The 18,823-nt window shown below is 37.0% G+C and overlaps 1 long non-coding RNA gene across 1 annotated transcript; it reads right to left on the bottom strand.

The window, feature by feature from the left end:
- Positions 1–1,676: 1,676 nt before the first annotated feature.
- Positions 1,677–18,556, bottom strand: LOC147820605 (uncharacterized). Its single transcript, XR_015448371.1, has 7 exons — positions 18,538–18,556; positions 16,844–16,954; positions 14,836–14,937; positions 14,618–14,647; positions 13,836–13,997; positions 2,213–2,275; positions 1,677–1,691 (listed from the first exon to the last, which is right to left on the bottom strand). It is a non-coding gene; the product is annotated as an uncharacterized LOC147820605 (long non-coding RNA).
- Positions 18,557–18,823: the final 267 nt, after the last annotated feature.

The following is an 18,823-nucleotide window of genomic DNA, read 5'->3' on the forward strand; positions in this document are numbered from 1 at the left end:
ACAGTAGAAGAAAATCATGAAGTTCCAAGGATGGGGAGATAGGAAACAAGTATGGGATTGAAATCTTGTTACTTTTAGCCTCCCTAATGCATTGTAGCTATTTAAGATGCTCAAGATAAATCCACCTGAGTGAAAGGGTGGATGAGGAAAAAAGACTCTTCTGTTCATGTCTAAGGTGGAATAAAACATGTTCAAAAACATGCAGTCATGGAAACACAAACAGGAAATATTATTTACACTCCAGACTCTGAGCTTATCATCTTGTTGGATGAATGCATGACCTGAACTATGGGATGTGTGTGAATTCGTGGCCTTAGGTCAATGCTGCATACCTGGATGTCAGGATTCTTAAACAAATTCGGCTTTCAGTTACTATTCAACTTCCATTAGTTACTAATGAAACTTCCTAGTTTTTATATCATCATAAAAATTCAGCATAAATTACTCATCATCTTAACTCTGAGTGTGGAATGTTCATGCTAATGATATCAGAGAACAATTCCTAGAAGGTGTATTTCATGGGATGCTTTACCATGAAGTACTGGTGAGTGCTATTTACATTTCTAAAAATCTTCCAAATTTCTTTTTTTAACTTTTATTTAATAGACATAATCACAATTGCTGTTCATTGAAAAATCTATTTAAATAGTAAAAGATGTTTCATAAATGAACCACTTGAGAAGGATGGTGTGATTAAATCACCACCAAAGACAAAAACAAGAATAGATAATAACACAGATGCATGTATCAGTGTAATAGGGAAAACAGGGAGGTGGGTTTTGGGGAGTGGACCTGGGGTGGCCCTGTTTCCACCACCTGAAAACAGCTAGAGAATGTCTGATTATTTTTATTTCTCAATAGATACATCACTATATCCCACCCAATATTATAATGCAGTTGAATGCATGCACCAATAAATATATCATATTAAGCTTACCATTAACAAATACTTGAAACATCATTGTCAATCTTAGTAGAAAATAAAAAGATATTTTAATGAACTCATTTGAAACTACTAGACATATATTGTATAGCTGTGTTTTAATTATACCTTCCTGATATTTACATATAATAACTTCTCAAACCAAAGTTAGAATTCTACATTACAGCATTTATATATATAATAAAACATGTTAGCATATGGAGGATTCTGATTATATATTGGTACTTGAAAACTGTTTTGAGTTATTTTAAATCATCATTGTAGAATCCTGAATAATTTCCTTTGCTGTTTCAAACAGGGGCTCATATCCTGCACAATTGGGTTTGAATATTTTTCCTGCTCTTTCCTTTACTCTTATTCTCATTGTTTAGTTTCATTTGTAATTAGTATAGACATGTGATGCATAACAATTTCATTAATCCAGGGGAACAGGTCCGTGTACATATAGCATCTTACTGAATCATTGTGACTTCTTCCTCCACTCCTCCTCCTCTGTATCTGCTCATAGCCACATCTCCAACATTTGGTATCAAGTCAGCAACTCAGAAAACACAAGTAAATATGTAGACACAGTATGTAATACATACATGCACAGACATGTTCAAAAACACATGAGATTCAGCATTTCTCAGTGTGCAAAAATTGAACTATTTGCCTCAGTTTCTTACTTGCCTTCCTTCCTTCCTTCCTTCCTTCCTTCCTTCCTTTCTTCCTTCCTTCCCTCTCTGTCTCTGTCTCTTGATTTCCTCTGTTATAAATAATAGTAGAAACACATTTCAGAAAAAAAGCAGTTCATATATTCTGTGGACATAAGAAAGTAATGAATGCTACTTAAAAACCTATCATTGCTTTCATTTTACAGTGATACTCTAAAACTCATCTTTATAGCAGAAAAACTCAGAGTAACCAAATCTTGAAAGTAGACCATATGTTCATCAACATATAATGGGTAAGAATACGTGGCATTTATAAACAGTGGAGTACTATTCTGCCATTAAGAAGGATTAACTCGAATCATTTGTAGCAAAATGGATGCACTTAATGACCATCCATTTAAGCAAAATACATCAGACACACGAGCTGAAATAAACGTGGTTTCTTTTATATGAAAAACTCAAACTATACCTGAAGAACAAAATAAAACATAGATACTGGGAGATAGGAAGATTGATAGTTTGTTAAAGATGAGGGACCAAGGGATGGAGGGAAGAGGTCAGGGGGAAGGCAAAGGGGCTTGAAAAATGATTTAGATGTGTTACGGGCACTTACCAACTTCCCGTGAATGATGCAGTCATTCTACAGTGCGACCGTGTACTAGTGAAAAATTAAAGTCTGAAAAATAATTTAAAAAACAAAGTTTGTAAAAAGGTGATGTGCAGCAAGTGAGGCTCCACACGGGATTCAGGGTAAGGAGAAAGTATCCAGTAATTGATCCACATACTCTACTCACAATAAGTTAACAAAGAGCTGGGACATGCTCATTCTTTTTTTTTTTAATGAAGTTTATTGTTACATTTTGGGTATATAATAAGGTGACAGTCATCATCAGGACCTTGTACCTGTACATGATGTATCTTGGTTCTTACTTTTTCCTCATTCCCCTGCCCTCCCTTCCACCCCTCCACCCCTCCCTATTTGTGAAGACTTTGTCTCCATTCTTTGAATGACACCTACATGAATGTTGAGTCTTGTTTAAAGTACTCTACATTTTTAAAGAAATCCTTCAACTCAGTGACAGATGGCAATGAACTATCCCAACAACACCATGATGGGTAGCACAGTAAATTGGTTAACGGAATAACCCAGAAAGTCACACACACACACACACACACACACACACACACACGCTAAGATTCAAGCTTTGTAAAATCCTTGAGAATATCATCATTTCAATGGTTTCAATAAATACAAAAATGAATTCTTCTAAAGAAAGGAAGGATAGCCAGGGATTTAGCTTGGTGCTTTCGCCGCCTGCTGCACAAGCGTAAGAACCCAAGTTCAATCCCTGGTACCAAAAAATAAAAATAAAAAGAAAGGAAGGATAAACTGGGGCAAAATGTATTTTGGAAATGAATGTACTTTTTCTGGAAGGTGAATCGTGAAAAGTTCTCATTCATGGACAAATCTCTGAAAGGTATCAGTTAACATTACAGAATATGGAAAATTTGCAGGATATCGTTTCTGCCTTCAGGTATTGAAAACTCACCTTTCACTTCAATTACTGAACTGAAGTTTACATTTCAAATGATTCATAGGGTTTCATTTGAGCTTCTGCCCTTACTTTTTCTTATTAGCTATTACTAAACATTCATCAAATTTTTCTCTATAACCAGGAGAGTAGTATTACATTTATGATAGAACATTGCACAATTGTTAATTGAAAACAGTTGCAAATGATTATCATGAATGGGTTACACATGGAGAATATGAGGGGAGAGATTCAAAGACATGGGTATCAGTATCGACAATTACATCCAGAAAGAAATCTCCCATCTCTAATTATGATTACACTCAAATCCTGCCATGTTGGATATTACACACTTGGCAAAAAAGAAACAGCATTGGTAGACTTGGGAGTGATGTAACAATGTGTTCTTGTTGAAATTTGCTATCTAATTTTAATATAGACATCTCATAAAATGTACTATAATGATTTGTTATGAGTTTTTATAATGATTCCTGAAGTAATGCTTCAAAAGCATGGAAGAAACTATTTTTACTTTTAAAAAATATAGGAGTAAGGTTACTCCTTTAGGGTTGGTTAAATAACAGTACTTGGTGAAACACACTTTGAACTTCAACTTCATGTCAGTTGTCACAGTGGGAGAGAAAAGAAATATTGTTGTCCTTAAAACTTTGCATGTGGATTGTTCTCCACACAGAATAATGTTCATTATACAACTGAACTTCAGCTTCACCTGGTACTAATCTCATTAGGAAAATAAATCTCGGTCAAATACAATCTGTCTCTGCCAAGTGGGATGCATGGAGAAGATGTAAACAGGAACTTCAGATGAAAAACAATCGGTTCATTAAATAGGAGCATTATGGCCAAGCAGCAAGACAGTGAAATGGTCATCAACACAAATTCTCTCCAATAACTCAGGTATCCTGAGCTCAGGCTAGGGAAAGGGGAGACATCCAACAAGATGCAGATTCTGCTGCTCGCTCTTGTGTTTAGTCTGGGTTGTGCTGGCCAGGATTCTCCATCTGAGATCAAATCCTCAGAGGTAGCAAGGGTAGGGTTGTCTGAGGGGAGTTCTCAGGCAAGCAGGTGTGTGTGTGTATGTGTGTGTGTGTGTGTGTGTGAGTGAGTGTGTATGCGATTTTGTGTGTATGTGTTTGTATGTACATTTCTCACTGCAGGTCATGATGACACGTTAGATACAATAAGCCAACTTCATATATGTATCTCCATGCCCATTAAACTACGCCTTTATCTCTCAACTCTTCAGAATTTCAACCTTATTAGTGTCCAACCATAAAAATCTAATGAATCCAAGTGTAGCTTGGAATTTCCTCTGTACTTCATGATATTTCAAAACTTCTCTCACTTCCACGTTTCACATGAGAATCTGTCATCATTGATTGTATATCATTCCACACTCTGGGGGAGAGAATACAGCTTTGTTCTTCAAGTTCTAACATTTTTTCCTTTGCCTTCTGTGGAAGTAGAGACACAATGATTGTACCAGTTTGCTTGGAGGGAAACGGAGAAACAGTTTCTCTGTCTTTTATGACTAGATATTATAGATGACAAAGGCTTGGCAAAATGTTGTCCTATCTGCAGACAATTCAGATAACATGAATGAGGATCAGCCTTTGAGAAATTATAAAGATCACAATGAGCATCATGTATTTGAGGGAAAGGACTCTTACAAATTTTTTCTTTTTTCCATTTAGTTTACTGGCAGTAACTCCATTGAGGTAGAATTCCCTTCACATTTTTCACAAAGGGTGTTCCATACATGTACCAGCTTCCCAGGACTGTAAACATATATGTACTTCAAACAGGTACTAGTAAAAACATATTAAAAACTTTCAGGAAGAGTCTATCATATTTGGCTCATATAATTACACTTTTCTTTGAATACATGCTTTAAATATGAAAAGATATTTCTAGGTGCCCCATTTTAGAAGTTTGGTCAAATTAGCTTAAATCCCAAAAGTAAGAGGGAGAGCAGATGTGAACATGGCTTTGTGGTCACTACAGTATAGGAAACAGGGTGGTGGAATTTGTGGTCATTGGGAGGGACCTGCAGACACTGTGTTTCCACATTGGGAACAAACGCGGTGGTGTGTGCTCTGAATTGGCGGGTATCTATCACCTAATTTCTACCAACATTATACTACAATTGTATGGATATACTCTAAAATATACAAAGATTTAAATTAACAAATACACCAAGTTTTCACTTTCTATTGCAGCGGGACATTTAAAGTTATGCTGATGAAGTTACTAAAACTGCTGGACATATATGTTGTCGTTGTGATTTTTTTATGGTACCCAGGATCGAACTCAGGACCTTGTGCTTGTGAGGCAGGCAGTGGAACCCCTGAGCTAAAGCCTCAGCCCTATAGTTGTGTTTTAATTACTCCCTCCTAGTATTTAGCTAAAAGACATTTCCAGATCAACATTAGAGTACAAATTTCAACACTTTTCAATAAAATAAAATATTTTATCGTTTGGTAAATTCATGTCACAGAATTAGCATTTGAAGTGGTATTGGGTTACATTAAATCGCAGACATAGAATTATAAATGACTGCTCATTGTTTGAAACTGAGGTTCAAATCAGGAACACTTTTGTTTGAAAATATTTATGGTTATTTTGCCTATTCTTCCTCATTTTTACTCTTTTTAAAATATGTTTTTGATTTGTAAAAATTTCATTTATCATGCAAACTTGTTTCACATAAATGTTGTATATTAACTTTTTTTTAACCTCCTTCTGCATTCCCTTTCTGCCCTAACCCTAATTCTCTTCATTTGTTGTCACATAAGTAACACACACATGCACACACACACACACACACACACACACACACCCCAACCACAAACACATAACACACAAATGTGGACACGATATATAGTAAGCATACGCACACAAATATACAAAAAATATTTAGATTTATCATTTAGCAGCTTTTATTGAGTTATACAGTTTGTCTGACTTTTTCAATATGTGGGAAATTTAAGTTTAATATGATTTAATGACAGGTATTTTTTGGGGGTAATGAATATCACAACAATGACACCGTGTTACCCAGTAAGAAACTCATTCACAGAGCTACACGCCAGCTCTGAAGTATATATCAACTATTGCAATTGCCCGTTTAATAATGAGTGTGCAGGAAAACTCAGTCATAGCATCTCTGAAAATTAATAGTCATACTTTCTTTGCTAGTTAGAGAGGGCTTCAATCCTTATATTCTGCACAGGAAGACACCGAAACAAAGAATTTTGCTATTGTAAAAACAGTAAAGTTGAGATGACATTTACAGAATTTGGAAGGATTCCCAAATCTTTCTACAGTAGAGATGAAAGGGAAATAAATGTCTCTGTAGCTAAAGCTGGACTTGCTAACAGGGAAAGGGAAAGAAGACTTCTTTCCAATTCTTTTAACATGCCTGGGCCTGCCTGGGCTCAGCTCCTTCAAACATTTCAGGAATTTTCTTTGTTTTTAAACAGTTTTGTTACTCCTCCCTTCTTGCCATATGCCAATAAGGTGAAACTCAGTGCACTGTGTTAACCAATGAACGCGCTGTATGTGAAACTCGGTAACCAATAAGGTTGCTGGGTCCGTATGTAAATAAAGCATGGAAACCTGTAACATTCTCATGAATGAAATGATGTTCAATGCCTAGTTCCTGTAAACCCACCCCTTCCCTAAGTGTATAACAACCCAGCTCTGGTTCAGCTTGTCCATCACGGGTCACTGGGTACGTCTTCCTTTCTCCTGGACTACCTGCCTTGAGCAATGGACACTAGAGCTGTCTATACCGGACGGCACTTTGCCGCTGTGGAGAGAATGGTAGAAATTCTTCCCTGTTCACAGTAACTCTTCTAACTGGTTACAGTAGACATTATTCTTCAAGGAAGGGGTGATGTAGTTTGTTACAAGAGGACCCGTCAACATTACAATGGAAAATTATGCTGTTATTCTTTTAAAATTGTTTTTTTTTTTCATAACAGTGTCAAGGAAGAGATTGTGCAAATGGATGATGAGGTAATAGCCACGCTGGATCTTCTCAGTTACAAGAAAGAATTGGAAGATGTGGTCTCACAAGTGAGTTTGTTTTTAGCTAAGAATTGCACGTGATTCTTTGCAGGGAAAACTGGTATGTCTTCTACGTTTCCTACTCAGGCGGGAAGACGCTGGGTAAATTATTCTGCATTAAGTGCCCTGTTGTAGAAAACAGCTCAAACATGAAATATCAACTTTCACCATTCTACGTCTGTGATGTAGAAGTGGTGGCTGTTGACAGTAAAGAGAATTCATTTCCTGTTGAATTTGGGAAAAGACTTCTCTTAAAATCACACACACATATTCTTGAAAGCCACTAAATACAAAGAATGCTCTATGTGGAAACTTCCATGTATTACAGTCTTGCAGTTTATGTCACTTAATAAATCAATATTTAAATTTCAAACTCAGAGGGCTAATTTTATTTTCTACATGTATGATTATATCCATCTCAAACATAAGCCAGTTATTTTATCACAGATATTCTGTGAAAAAAGCTTCGCATCATTGATCTACACATAAACACTAAATCAGATTCCCAACAAAACACAGTTTTCTCTGCATGTCTCTGATTTGCACCTGTGACTAATTTCCTAAGGGCACGAAAAAAAGACTAGAGTCTTTCCAGAATTAGAGCCAAATTTCAGGTAAACTGGTGTACAACCTTTCCTTGTCAAAGATTCAGGGTTGGATATTGCTTTTCAGTTTCTGTCCTCTATCATGGGAGCTAATGGGTAAGTAGGTTTAATGGAAATCCCACCTCATTTTCCATAAGCCATTTGGGCAGGGGATCAAGAGCACTGAGGGATGGATTCTAGATGCTGGAGGCGAAAGTACTACTAGAATGTGGATGGAAATTCTATCTCTGCCGTGCCATGCCCTGGATGTCCTCAGGAGATTGCATGTGCATCCAGATTCATGGATTATATACATGGAGGTAATGTGATGTTTGTATCTGCACTCCATCAAGCATGCCCTTAGTCCTTAGGAATAATCTTGTGTGGAAGCATTAACCCATTGCCAAAAGGGGGTACAGATGAGAGTGTCTCTCATCACAGTGTGACCTATTAGGGCACATTTTAGAAATTAGGGAGCATCCAGAGGGACCTGTCATTTGCTTTGTCTTCCATGCAATGCAGCAAAAGCAGATAGATTACTAAAACTGCCCTGGAGAGAACTCAGGAACTATTTTGGATAAGGATGTTTGCAAGAACACACAAAACACATCAGCAAAACAGAATCAGTGCATTTCTTCCCATAATATTAAAAAAGCTGAGGAGGAGAAAAGAAGGGGGAGGGGAGGGACTAGGGAGCCCTGAAACATTACTGGAAATCTCTGCAGTAGGCTCCAGTCTCTTGCTCAGTGTGTGACACAGGTCTGAGGAGGAAAAAAAGAAAAGTTGAAAAAAACTACAAGGACTAAGAGAGACAGAAAGTGGGGGACCAGGATCACCAATGCCGGTGCAACCAAGACAGGCCCTGGCCAGTCCAAGCCATTGATTTTTACTGGTAATCAATTGGAGCTACACACAAGGGCAGTATTACATGCAAGGATGTGAAATCGTGCAGTTTCTATGGAAATTGATATAAGCAAGCATCGTAAAGGACAAGACAAAGCTTTCTTGAATTCGGAACAGAATCGACAAAATATATGGTTGTAATTAGAACATTGTCCTTCCAGTAAGGACATTTTAGTTGTGGAAGTGGAATTTGGGTGTGAGTTGCTCTGACCTCAGCAAGTAGCCTTTGGCAGACTCTTTACTCAGAATAATCCAATTGTTGGCTTAACTCTTCACAGCCTGCACTGTTTACAACTTGCTTTGGGTGTAATCAGAATAATCCCACAAAGAGGATTACAAAATAAACCACCTGTGTCATGTACACATCCCAACTCCCCAAAAGGATTGTAAAATGCATGGACTGCAAATGTGGAAAAATTAAAATAAAATAGATGAACAGAAAGAGGAAACAATAGCCTAAATGAAATTGGTGATATCCTTGATTCCGAATACATGTTTGCAGAATCTTCTTTTATTTAATATATTATTTCAAAATGTAGAAATATTGAGAAACTGAAGATATCACTTTTGGGGGTTCTTCCTTTTTTTACAGACCCCTGTTCCAAGTAAAACCATTGCTTTGCTGAGAAGAAACATCCTATTTTTACCTGCTGAAGTTTAATTGATTAAGTCTGTGTATTTTCTTGGGTGTTGAAGTGGAATATGCATTATTGTATAGTGCCCCTGAAGGGTAACAGATGCTGCCACTGAGAGCAATGAATGTGCTAAAATAAACATGAAGAACATTGAACAGCAGTAAAGCATGTGATTCTTCCAATTGAGGAAAAGTAAATGAATTTTGTCCAGCACTGGGCTGGAAGACATGAGTACAATCTGTGAACATTAAGCATAAGTAGTGGCTGAAATATATGGTGAATGAAATTCATGTTTTCTATGTTACAAGAACCTGTTCTGGATAATGATATCACTCAGCTGACCAGAAACATTGATTATACACCTGAAATTTAATTGGTAGTACATTTATCCTTAAATTGCTTGGTTTATTTCCTTGTTAACCCAAAATATCACTGGAAAAGTGACAAATGTGATGATTTGGATTAGTGTGTGTGTTTAAGAAACAGAAATTTAGGGATAAACAAAGGATGTATATATTTTAGGAGGGTGAGAAGGAATACTGTAAGGCCCTGAAGGATAAGACAAGATCAAACTGTATGATTATCTTCTGATAAAATAAAGTGGTGACATATTTCATAATCCTAAATATGTTTCCTGCAAATCATGTGGGGATCAGACATGGGGGCAATTTTCTATGTGTTTTAAGCATCCCAACGGACCTGCTCACTCCCAAATTCAGTTGTGATACTGGATCACTCATTATTGTTACTGCCCTGTGAAAAATTTCCAGGTAAAATCCATATACATGCATGAATACGTGAGATTCTGTGAAATGCTTTGGTTTAGATTTAATTTTGTTTTTCTTTTTCTTAAATTCTTTTATTGGTACATTTTAGGTATACAGTACTTTACATTTATCATTGGGTGTTTGTCCCTGTACATGATGTATCTTGGTTCTTATTTTTTCCCATTACCTGTGCACCCTTCACCCCTCCACCCTTCCCTAGTTACATACACTTCATTTCCATTTTTTTCTTTTCTCATAGTTTTTCTTTTCCATTCTTCCCTTTCTCCATCTTTTCCCACCACCCCTACCCCTTTGGACCTTTTCCTGTTTCAAAGTGTCAACAGAGACATGGCTGGGGGTATCACAATACCCAACTTGAAGCGATACCACAAAGCTACTGTGATAAATTTAATTTTAATATAATTTGTTTTTATTTTCATTGTTGATAGTGAGCAGTGACTTTCTGTTCTGCATAGCGCCTGAATAATCAATATGAAGATTAAAAATTGAAACCTCCAGATGTAATTAATTTATCCAGATGTAATTTCCATGAATACTAATTTAATTAATGAGATATAAACACTAGTTAAAGGTCTAATTTTTTGCAGTGAATGCCTAATTTTAGCCAAATAATATTCTTTACCTAGGTGACCTGCATTTTGCTAACCAAACTCTTTCAATGGAGTGGCAAAAGATGATAAATTTGGACAAAAATTTCTTTATATCATATATCATGAAGATTGCCATGATAATGTGTTACATTGTCCTTGATCTTGTGTTTTCTCTATGAAACATTATAATTGCTACCTGTTAACATTCTACAGAAACTCAACGTCAAAGGCAACCATAATTGATAAAAAACCAACAGTTTCCTGATTCAATCTGGCAAAATTGTCACTGATTTGGCCTATGCTGCAGAGATTCAACCAGTGATTAAAGCTGCTGTTATTCACAATAAAAAATGATAAGATGCTCTTTCATATGTTCCCTAACCCTCTAATGGACAGCAATGCCCATTTCCTTACAAACTTTCCTCCAATTCTGACAAGTGAAACATGTCAATAATTCCCCACACAGCCCAACAACATAAGCCATTATAGAGCCAGCCAATGAGCTCCTCAAATGCAATTTATAAAACAAAAAAGGGAGAATATGGAGCCTGGTTTTCATTTAATATAATAAAAATTTAATTTTTTAATTAATTTTATTGGTACATTTTAGATATACAGTGTAATGACATTCATCATTGGAAATTTGTACTTTTATGTAATGTATCTTGGTTCTTATTTTTTTCCCCATTCCCCTGCCCTTCCTTCAACCCCTTCATTCCTCTGAATTCACAAAGACTTTGTTTCCATTTTTTCCTTTTCTCATATTAATTCCATTCCCTTCTTTTCTCTCCCCTACCCGTCCCACTTCCCCTTCCCCTTTGCCCCTTTTCTTCCTATTTCACCTTGTCTATTTTACCTATTCAACCTGATTTACACTTTTAGTTTCTCACACCAGAAAAACTATTCAGTACTTACACATGTGTCTCCTATTTATTTCCCTTAAGAATATGGCCTCATTGTGCATCCATTTAGCTATAAATGTCTCTAGTTTCTCATTCTCTGTGACTGAGTAGTACTCCATTTTATTAAAAAACATACTTTTCTTATCAAGTCTCCACTTGATGGGCATTTGGGCTGTTTCCAAGTTTTAGCTATGACAAACTGTGCTGGTATGAACGTGGGTGCACATGCTGTGGTATAATTCTTTTAAATCTTTATTTTAAAAGTTGTTATTCAGAAGCTTTCACTGCATTACAGAAAATCAACTTGCCACTCGGCCAAACAGATGCTGCAAAGCATAAGGGTTCCCTTCACTTCTGAAGATCTGATTCTTAGAGATTGTGTGAGTCACTTGCAACTCCAAAATGACAAAGATGAAAAGGCTCCCTGTCTTTCTGAATTTGCTGCCATCTATATGCCAAGTAAGGGACATGGCGACTCATGTTCTACCTCACCAGCCTTAGATACAGTTACACGGAAAAATCCAAAATCATTTCTTTCCTCTCATGACAAACTCACATACTGACACAACTTAACTGATGCCTCCATGTCCCTTAAGAGATTGTGAGAGAGATTCCAACCACTCTGTCTATTCAAGTGGTTGTCACCTGTCACCCTTCAAATGCTATTTTCTGACCAAAATAAATTTCCATTATATGTAGTTCCAATATTTTCAATAGTACTTACTGTATTGTTTTCCAGCCCCAATCATATACAGATACTTTTAATATCTATCAATTAAACAGTATTCATATTATGATACTTAGACTATGAGCCAAAGCATAGCTCTCCACCAATCTCAAGACAAAATGGATAAAATACTAAGTCATTGAACAAATTATTCCAGTGCTTAAGTTTATCAGACAAAAATCTTTTTTGGACATTCACTATGTGACAGCTACATCTACAGCAACTGTGCTCATCTAATCTCAGTTCACTGAAACTGTTCAAACTACGATAAATATTTCTAAAATATTTCCTGTGAAATGAAAACTCAGACAAACATTGGTAAAAATAAATTCTTAGAGTAACTTGATGCCTTTAAGGCAAGACTCGGATAGCTCAAAAGCATCCACAAGCTCTTTGGTTATGCATGCAATTTAGTTGTGACATGGGATACTAGTCTATGCAGATTGCATCTATTCCACTTAATAATTTAGAGTGGTAAGAAGTTCAACTCCTTCTGTGTAGGAAAGGAGGTGCCTTTCATACCAGTCTAGATGGGGGTAGTACTAATCTCCAGGACTACCTGCAAACCCAACTTCATGAGTTACAAAGGAACACTCACAATATCACCATCATGATATTACTCACTGTCTGAACCCCCCAAATTGCTTTTCTGGCCTCAAAGTTGATATTTAGATTCTTATTATTATTGGAATTATTTTCTGTTGATTTTTCTTACAGTCTTCAAGGCCCTTTGTATGTTGTCCTGGCAGATGCTCCCTCAAGAGGATATGATGCCCTTCCTGCATCAAATCCAATACCTGTGTCCACTATATTTCTCCCTTCCTCCCCATCACTCAAAACCAGGGGTAATGTGGGGGACCTGGCTGGCCGTGAATGGTTAAACTGTGAGGCTAAAGCACACAGGCTCTATGAGAAATGAAGGGATAAGCAAAAGGAAGTTTAGATTACTGAAGCAAGTTGTTTCTGGCTGTTGTCCTTCTCTTTTCCCCGAGAAAAGCTGCTTAGCATTGAGACAGCTTCTAGCCCACACTGTTTTTCTTCTGCTTTGTTTTCTTTCATTTACACTAATATTCTAAATAAAAGCTGGAGAGTTCTCAGCTCCAAGGCTTCTCCTGGGAGCCTCCCTAATGCTAGGGACTCTCAGTTGAGACAGCCTCTCTGGGGCTTTCAGTGATTGAAATACATGTCCTCTCTGGTAATCATTCATCCTATAAGCCACCACAGTCACATGCTGGGACGCTACTTCCTAAAACTCAAATCCATTGTGATATACTTCACATTTTACTCTCTCTCCATGACACTTCCAGGGATTATGCAATTACTCTAAGAAAATTATTTTCTGTTCAATCAAAGACCCATTTTTTTAAAACAGGAAAACTCAAGAAGAAATCTTTGTGCATGACAAATTGAATACTTTTCTTCAAACATATGTATTTTTATGATGTCGGTTTATTTAACCAAGCAAGATACTGAAAAAACTAACCAGGGTCTAGATGCAGGTAGAAAGGCCAACCGGGATACAGGTCCATGGCTTCACAGAAGAGAAGAAAATGCAACTGCAAAGAAAAGGATCTTGCATCTACATATTGGTGATTTGGACGCCTTGGAGAATTTGACATTTCAAACACTCCTCCCATTTCGTCACCTGTGAAAATGTAAAAGAAAAAAAAGAGTTGAAATGTAGCTGAAATGATAACAATGACTTTTTATTGAGTAGAAATGAAAGTAAAATTTATTGATGGGGAACTGAGTGGAGAGAATGTCATAGACAAGGCACTTCTTCGTACTGCAGCTGTGTATGGAATGTGTGGCTTCCATAGGAAACCCTGTCCTAGCAAAGCAATGATCGACGAGCTAACAGTGCCAGGAGTTATGTTGGCAGGTTTCCGGGTATATATCGATATTGACAAGCCATTGATAAATTATGTAAATTTATGTCACCTAAGACTTCTAGATTCACATCTAGAGTTATCAAAGATTTTGGCACTGCATGCTTCATTAATGAAACTGCAATTCACCACGGTTGATTGTATTTCCCAGTGCAGAAATGATAGTATTTGTTCACTGATGTTGTTCACTTTCACCTCGTAAGAAAAATTATTTTCCCTAGATCTGTAGACTTCTTTTCCACACTCACAAACACACATTAATAAAAGTTACAACTTCAAGGGGGACTATTTGCCTATTACACATGATAAATATTTTAAGAAAAATGTCCAAAGAGATTAACCTATCAGGTGTCATAAATATCACATTTCTACTCACCCAAGCAGTACCTTTAATTTGGGCAGGTGTCTATGTGAGAAAATGAAGAGAGAAAAGAAAAAAGACAAAATGCATTGAATTCATTAAGAATAGTTTGGAATTGATAATAACAGTTTAAATAGCATACAATATTTGGAGCAGCAATTCTATGGGACAGATTGTACTGGTCATGCTTTTTATTCCAGATATATTTTGCAACAGCAAAATTATGACTCTACCTGAATTGAGTATGTTTTTTATGTTTTCCCGGGGAATGCCATTTTCCTCAGTCAGCTGGGCAAACCTACGCTCTTGTTCTGGGGTGATAGAGTTTCTTTTCCCTGTATTTCAAGGAAGATAAAGCAGAACAAATGTGAATGAGGGTTCCACCTGCTTTCTAAAGCATTCCCACACCCACATGGGACTTGGGGAATCCCACCCTCCCTACTCCCCAGCAGAGAAATCTGAAGTGAAATGGGCTGGAGGCAGGCAGTAAACTTTTCAGTTCTTAGGACTTCCAAGGTAATGGAGTTCATTTATTCTGGGCACATCCAGGTGCCCAAATCTTATGCATTCTTGAAAAATAAAACCATGCCCGTGACATAGAGATGGTTGTGTCTAAGAGTTGTGACTCTCCACACACTGAAGTCTCTCATTGTCTTCTTAGTTCTCCATCCCTTCCCTGATATTCTGGAACCTGAATCCAGTGAGGTGAGAAAACCTTCTCACTTGCTCTCCCATTTTTCAATCCCTCATAGCTTAGTACTGAGAAACTGAAAAACAAATACACAATGTCTCCTTCATATTTCTCCAACCAAGATTCACCCTCCCCTCCTCAAATATGGGTCTAAAACAAGGGAAGACCCAGTGCTTCTCCTGCTGCCTGTGTGACATTTTCAGTGGTCAGAATCATTATAGTTCTGAGAAAATTGTTTGAGGAGCTGAATCTGATGGAGTTTCATTTTTCGCTTCATTATTTTGTGAAGAGATAGAAAAAAATTTATAAAAATAAGAGAATAACAAATTTTTACATACTTCGTATTGCTATCTTCAAAATAGTTATTCTACTTATGTCTGACCAAAAAAACATTCTTACAAAGGAGAAACAGTCAAATATTACCACCCACTTTTCCTCTTAGTGAAGTAAAAAACACTGTTAGTATAAAAGAAGCGAAATAGCACATATATTAAAAAATTTCACCCATTCCCCTGGGGGGAGGGATGAGACTCAAGATAGAATATGTAAAGGTACAAATTCCCAGTGATGAATGTCATTATATTGTATACATAAAATGTAGTGATAAAATTAATAATATTTAAAAAGTCAGGTTTACCAAAAAACATGTTTTGGAAAGAATGGAATAGAAAATTGGGAAACCATGTGAACCTCTCTCCCCTTCCTATGAATCTATCATCCAGAGTTATTTCTTTACAGAGAAATGTGTTAAAGTTTTGTCAAGGGAGAATCATTGTGATGAAGCAAAGATTTAAAGTACAGAAGAACACAGTCATATCCACTGGTAACTGAGTTTAAATTTCAGTCTTGCTTCTTTAGGTGACATAGACCAATTATATCAAGGTTCTTTGTTAGTAATAGTTCTCTGCACCTGCTCTGTGAGAAATAACCATATATATATATAGTGTCCACCAAAGAATACATGCACACCTCAAGAAAATAAAAGTAGTATGATGTGTTTTCAACAGACGGAGTTACCCTCATGTGGGGGACCCTAGAGGATGTCGCAGAAAACCCTCTACATTCCCGGCCCTTAGAGAAGAAATTGAAAATGCACCTGCAGCAAACTCAATGACCAGGGATCACCCAAGCAGCAGTTCGCTGTGCTAATCAATGCCTGGAAGCTCACAGCCACTGCTGTGAGGAGCTCTTGTCACTGTAGAGGCCAAAGGGAACTTGTATGAACCTCATGGTCCCTCAATACATTTATACAAGATTTTTTTTCCTGAAAAAAAAATATATGTAATTTTGTTGTTGTTGTTTGCTAAACTCTGTTAGGAAAGCCCTTTAATAGGACTCAAGATAAATTTCTTATCTTTGCTTTCCTAGCCACCTTCTCGGCCTCCTTGAATGCACTGAGGTGTAGGTTGCAATCTGGAGTGTGAATGCGGTTCTATGCTAGGGTGCTCATCTAAATACTGCTTGGACTTGTTTCCCTCCAAAATTTAGAAGACAGATGACAGCAGCATGTACCTGTTCCACTCTATGGAGAAAAATTGAGTCACACTAACCAGCCATGAGAAGTACACGTGTCCTCCTGCCCCCCACATCCATATTGGTGCTAGAAAATACTATGTCTTCATCACCTTTATCAATAATTTCAAAAGAGTTTTGACCTGCATCTATAAGAGAAAGACAAACATTTCCAAACTCAGTATAGCTAATGTTTTCCAGTGTTACTTGACCGGAAGTATTTGTGGCATACTACTATCAATGTTTCCTTCACCAATAATCTAGTTCACGAGCCTTCCTCCAACAGGGTAGAATCAAGTATGGCAGTGACTGAGGGAGAGACACATCTGACATCTTACTTGCTTAACGTGGTGGTGAATATTTCCAACATACAAAATTCATAAGTAACAGCAGATCACATGGTTATTCATGATGGAAAAGTTCTCAGGGGAAGATCTGTTGGTACGTGGTAGGTGAAGAACTCTAACCCCTCCTCACCTGTTCATCAATTCAGTTATTAAAGCATCAGGAGTTTGTCACTGAGTCCTCAAGCTCACCCAATATGTTACTATAATTCCATAAATATAAGTTAAAATATATTTTCCTTAGAGATAACCCATAATTAAAACATCGCTTTCTTTTGTAGTAGATAATAAAAAAGGGTGCTAAAACTTCTCAGAAAATGCTATACTGATGGGTGGGAATGTTTAGTTTACTTCAGTCTTGCTGCATTGTATTCATATTTATACAAATAAGAAATCTTCATAAACTGAGATCAGAAAACTACAGTGTACATTCCTTCTCATGCAAAGAAGTATTCAGTGTCTGTCTATTTACCACTGCAGCATTGCTTGTTGACAATTATTTTAAAGACAGGCACGGAGAATAGCATTATTGCTCTGGTTAGTTTTACCTAATGTTCAAATTATGCACAAATCAATGTGCAGCTTTTACTATTACTTTAACTCTTAGCTTTTGGAACTAGTTTAATGAAACTATACCACTTTAATTGTTTATAAGTTGGGCACCATTTAATATGTAAATGACTACTCAATGACAGGAAATCGTGGTCATATCTACCAAGTGAGGAAAAAAAGTAATGAAAAAAATTAAATTTAAATAATCTTTAACTAGTTCTTTATGCCTGAAAACCATAGCACATAAAAGGAGTGATATCAAAAACCTGGTGAAGGTTTGAATAATTTATTACTGTGAAACATGCATTGTCATGAATCCTCAAAATTCTTGCTCTCGTTTAAATGCATTTATCCCATACTTCATTCCAATTTCTAAAGTAGCCCTAGAAGTTCTCTTTCCCCAGTGTCTCCACAAGGTGTTGTCAAAACTTTGATAAATGACCCTGCCTAGAACTTGGAGATTCCTGTGTTTGAAGTGATGCGGATAATTTTGAGGGGGATTCACACCAATGACTCCATTATCAGAATAAAGTTTTGAAAACTTAACCCACACCACATGTTTTTATTGCCCCTTATGTGTATGCTGAGAATACCCCCAGCTGTCATTTATACTAGCACTCTATGCTGGTTTTATGATGGCACAGGACTTGTCCTCACTGTATGACATGGAAGGGGCTTCAAAGTTTCAGTAGCTTTTCCAAGTTCCCTTAATAATTACCACCAGAATTTTTGCTAGAATCTAGCCATGGGGGTATGCAGGACCGAGCTCTACCCATGAATTTGCACATGCACTAAACCTCATGTCACGCAGTCATCCTGTGAAAACAGGTACTCACAATCTGCGATGTAAGGTTCATTTGTGTTTCTTTTGATTCCCAGGACTGAGAGCTCACGGCACTCCCTGAACAACCTGAAATACAAACACCGCAGTGGGAATTCCTCACCTGCTCTTTCCCTATCCCTGAGGATCCATAGGGCTTACAATACAGTTGAGGTGCTGAAAAACTAAAGGACATCAGAGTTACATACATTTATGGTCTCCATGATACTGGATCTCCACTGTACCTTTGCTGGGATCAGTTGAGCTTCTCTGGCCTAGGAGACTGGGATGGCAGCTGGGGA

Source organism: Heterocephalus glaber, unplaced genomic scaffold (genome assembly GCF_053883595.1).
Source record: "Heterocephalus glaber isolate CG9 unplaced genomic scaffold, H.glaber_assembly_v1.0 deba00001831, whole genome shotgun sequence".
Classification (NCBI taxonomy): domain Eukaryota; kingdom Metazoa; phylum Chordata; class Mammalia; order Rodentia; family Bathyergidae; genus Heterocephalus; species Heterocephalus glaber.